General features: G+C 37.2%; 1 pseudogene; it reads left to right on the top strand.

Moving 5' to 3' along the window:
* Positions 1-4,979, top strand: part of LOC140920087 (uncharacterized) — a 6,704-nt pseudogene that overhangs the window by 492 nt on the left and 1,233 nt on the right.

Genomic DNA, 4,979 nt, shown 5'->3' with positions numbered 1-4,979 from the left:
TGAGGGGCATAATGTCTATGGTCTCGAAGCTTTTGATATGTGTTTGGTTCTTGATGTGACTATTCCTCCAAAATTCAAGGTTCCAGAGTTTGAAAAATACAAAAGCGCCACATGTCCTAAAAATCATTTGACTATGTATTGCAGGAAAATGACTTCTCATGCTCATAACGACAAACTTCTCATTCACTTTTTCCAAGATAGTTTGGGTGGGGCATCGTTAAGTTGGTATATGCATCTTGAATGAAATCAAATTCGTTGTTGGAAAGACTTGGTTGATGCTTTCTTGAGGCAATACAGATACAACATTGACATGGCCCCTGATAGGATGCAATTGCAAAATTCATTGAAAAAGGATAACGAAACTTTCAAAGAATACACACAATGGTGGAGAGAAGTGGTATCACAAGTAGAACCTTCTTTATCTGAAAGAGAAATGGTCGGTATGTTTATGGATACTCTCCAGTCACCTTTTTATGATAAGATGATTGGGAGTATGTCATCAAACTTTTCTGACCTGGTCATGATAGCAGAAAGGATAGAAAGTGGGAAAGAAGTCGTGTATCATGCCATAAAAGGACCGGAAATTTGCAAAAAATTAGTGCCTACAGAAGAAGCTAATGAATTTTTGAAGTTTATAAAGCCGAGTGAGTATAAGGTGGTAGATCAACTAAATCAAACCCCTTCCAAGATATCTATTTTTTCTTTGTTATTAAACTCTGAAGTGCACAGAATGGCACTGATGCAAATTTTAAACGAGGCCCATGTTACTCATGATATCACTGTCGACCAATTTGATGGAGTTGTAGGTAATATCACAGCCAATAGCAGCTTGAGTTTTAACAATGTTGAATTACCAGCTGAGGAAATAGAGCATAATAAAGCACTACACATCTCTGTGAGGTGTCATGATCATATTCTTGCACGAGTGCTAGTTGATAATGGTTCATCGTTAAATGTCATGTCGAAATCGACATTTTCAAAACTTTTTGTTGATGGGGCTTGTTTGAAGCCGAGTGCTATGGTGGTGAAAGCGTTTGATGGATCCAGAAGACAAGTTGTTGGTGAGATTGACCTGCCGATTCAAATCAGACCCCATAACTTTGGAATAACCTTCCAAGTGATGGATATTAAGCTGGCGTACAATTGCCTTTCACGGAGACCGTGGATTCACGCTGCTGGAGTAGTGACATCCACTCTCCACCAAAAGCTAAAGTTTATAGTGAACAATAAGGTGGTGATAATATTTGGGGAAGAAGATATGATAGTGAGTCATCTATCTTCTACGGGTTACATTGAAGACACAGAGGAAGCCATAAAGACTTCCTTCCAAGCATTAGAAATCTCCAATGCTGTCTTCATGGGTGAAGGATTTCATTTAAAAGAACCAAAATTATCTACCACATCATTGAAGTCTAAAAAATCCATGTTGGAAGGAGTTGCTTTTGTTAAATTTGGGAAATTGATAGAAATACCCAAAAAGAACGATATGTACAGTTTGGGATATGTACCTACTAAAGCTGACAAAGAAAAGGCTGTGAAGGAAAAAATGGAAAGTAAGATGACTGGTTTGGAAAATCGGGTACCAAATTCACAAAAGATTTCTATTTGTGACATTCACCAAACTTTTCAAAGCGTTGGAATAATATATGTTGATCAAGTGGCTATTGCGGAAGAGGATCATGTTGATGATGATACCCTCAAATTGGTGTACCTTTGTCATCCAAACACCAGTCTCAATAATTGGAAGATCATCGAGTTTCCCGTGTTTGTTAATTCATGTTCAAAGTAATTATGTATTTTAACTCATTTTGCTCTGCCCAAGGCTATAAGGATAACTAATTAGGGCGCATGTATTTCAATTTTGTACTTATTATCAATAAATGCATTTTTGAATTCTCCAACTGTTTTTTTTTTTTTTTGGCAATCTTTATTCATATTTTCTCTTTTCTGTTTTTTTTTTCTTAATTTAAACAATGCAGAGTCGAAAATGAATACGTTGAAAATAGCAGCGCTAGAACTCCTTATAATTTTGAACGCCCAATTTATCATGCTGGTGAGGATTGTGAAGACGATTATGAGCCTCCCCCAGAACTAGAAACGTTCATTGAACAGGAAGCTAAGATACTCCAACCCTATCAAGAATCTGTTGAGGTGATCAATTTAAGGACTGAACATGATAAGAAAGAATTTAAAATTGGCATGTCTATGAAAGAAAGTGAACGAGAAAAGCTGGTTAAACTTTTATTTGATTATGTGGATATCTTTGCATGGTCATATTAGGATATGCCAGGGTTAGATACTAACATAGTTGAACACAAGCTACGACTCAAGCCTGAATGTACTCCAATTAAACAAAAACTAAGGAGGATGAGACCTGATATGTCACTTAAAATTAGAGAAGAAGTCAAGAAGCAATTTGATGTTGGTTTCTTAACAGTGGCAAAATACCCTCAATGGATTTAAATAAAGCTAGTCCAAAAGACGATTTTCCTTTGCCTCACATTGATGTCCTAGTAGATAGCACTACTCAATATTCTTTTTTCTCCTTCATGGATGGTTTCTCAGGGTATAATCAAATCAAGATGGCTTCCGAAGATATGGAGAAAACTACATTCATCACACAATGGGGAACTTTCTATTATAAAGTGATGCCTTTTGGATTGAAGAATGTCGGGGCAACCTATCAAAGAGCAATGGTAACTTTGTTTCATGACATGTTGCATAAGGAAATAGAGGTTTACGTGGACTATATGATTGCAAAATCTCGGACCGAAGAAGACCATGTTATTAACCTTCAAAAGTTGTTTGTGCGACTAAGAAAGTTCAGACTTCGTTTAAACCCTGCTAAATGCACTTTTGGTGTAAGATCAGGCAAGTTACTTGGGTTTATCGTTAGTCAAAAAGGGATAGAAGTGGACCCAGATAAAGTCAGAGCAATACAAGAAATGTCCGTTCCACGCACGGAAAAAGAAGTTCGTGGCTTTTTAGGTAGGCTGAATTACATTGCCAGATTCATATCACATCTCACCGCTACATGTGAGCCAATTTTCAAGTTGTTGCGCAAAGACCAAAAGGTTGAATGGAATGAAAATTGTCAAAAAGCTTTCAAAAAGATTAAGCAGTACTTGTCAAAACCTCCAATCTTAGTGCCTCCTGTTCCGGGGAAACCGCTTATTATGTATCTGACAGTACTTGACGAGTCAATGGGTTATGTACTGGGGCAACACGATGAATCTGGTAAGAAAGAACATGCTATTTATTATTTGAGCAAAAATTTCACCAGTTGTGAAATAAGATATTCACTCCTTGAACGAACATGTTGTGCATTAGCATGGGCTTCTCGTCGATTGAGGCATACATGTTATGTCATACAACTTGGTTGGTGTCTAAACTGGACCCAATTAAATACATCTTTGAGAAACCTACTCTTACTGGAAGGATTGCCTGTTGGCAGATGTTGTTATCAGAATACAATTTGGTATACGTTACACAAAAAGCTATCAAAGGAAGCTTCTTAGCAGAGTATTTGGCCTAACAACCTGTTGAAGATTATCAATCAATGCAGTGTGAATTCCCCGATGAAGGCATCATGACTTTATTTGAAGAGACTAAATCATCTGAAAAAGAAAAATGGATTTTGGTGTTTGATGGTGCTTCTAATGCATTAGGGGCATGGAATTGGAGCCATTTTGATTTCCCTAGAGAACCAGTTTACTCCATTTATGACTAGATTGTGTTTTGATTGCACAAACAACATTGCAGAATATGAAGCATGTGTCATGGGCATTAAAGTAGCCATTGAATCAAAGGTAAAAGTTCTTGAGGTATACGGAGACTCATCTTGGGTCATCAATCAAACAAAAGGAGAGTGGGAAACTCGAGATTTCAAATGGATTCCGTATCATACACATATCAAAGAATTGGTAGAACACTTAGAGCATATCACTTTTCATCATATTCCTTGAGAAGAAAACCAATTGGCTGACGCCCTGGCCACATTGTCATCAATGTTCAAAAAAAGTGTCGGTCAGGATGTGTCGGTCATAAAAATTCAACAAAAGGATAAGCCAGCATATTGCTTATCGACAGAAGAAGAGTCTGATGGCAAGCCATGGTTTTATGAAATCAAATTATATGTTACGAATAAAGAATATCCGTTGGGTATTTCAGAGAACGACAAGAGGGTTTTAAGGAGGTTGTCAATGAACTTCTTCTTAAATAGTGATGTGCTTTATAAGAAGAATCATGATATGGTTCTCCTCAGATGTATGGATAAAGCGGAAGCAGAAAAGATTATTCAAGAGGTTCACAAAGGTTCTTTTGGAACTCATGCAAATGAGCACACAATGACAAGAAAAATCTTGAGGGCTGACTATTATTGGTTGACTATGGAATCTGATTGCTTTAGTTACGTAAAGAAATGTCATAAATGTCAAATCTATGCTGATAAAGTACATGTACCGCACACCTCTTTGAATGTTTTAACATCACCATGGCCATTTTCAATGTGGGGGATGGATGTTATCGGATTCATCGAGACAAAAGCTTCCAATGGTCATCGGTTTATCCTGGTTGCTATTGATTATTTCACAAAATGGGTTGAAGCCGCTTCTTATGCCAATGTGACGAGAAGTGTGGTTGTCAAATTCATCAAAAGAGAATTGATTTGTCGATATGGCTTACCAAATAAGATAATCACCTGACAATGCGACCAATATGAATAATAAAATGATGAAGGAGTTGTGTGATAGTTTCAAAACTCAGCATCATAATTCTTCGCCATATCGTCCAAAAATGAATGGGACTGTAGAAGCAGCAAATACGAATATCAAGAAGATCATACAAAAGATGGTGCAGACATATAAGGATTGGCATGAAATGCTTCCCTTTGCATTATATGGCTATAGAACCTCTGTTCGTGCCTCAACAGGGGCAACTCCTTTTTCATTGGTGTATGGAATGGAAGCGGTACTTCCCAT

This window comes from Cicer arietinum, chromosome 4 (assembly GCF_000331145.2).
Source record: "Cicer arietinum cultivar CDC Frontier isolate Library 1 chromosome 4, Cicar.CDCFrontier_v2.0, whole genome shotgun sequence".
Taxonomy (NCBI): domain Eukaryota; kingdom Viridiplantae; phylum Streptophyta; class Magnoliopsida; order Fabales; family Fabaceae; genus Cicer; species Cicer arietinum.
Note: the sequence above shows the minus strand (reverse complement) of the source record. Positions and strands in the feature narration are given on the sequence as shown.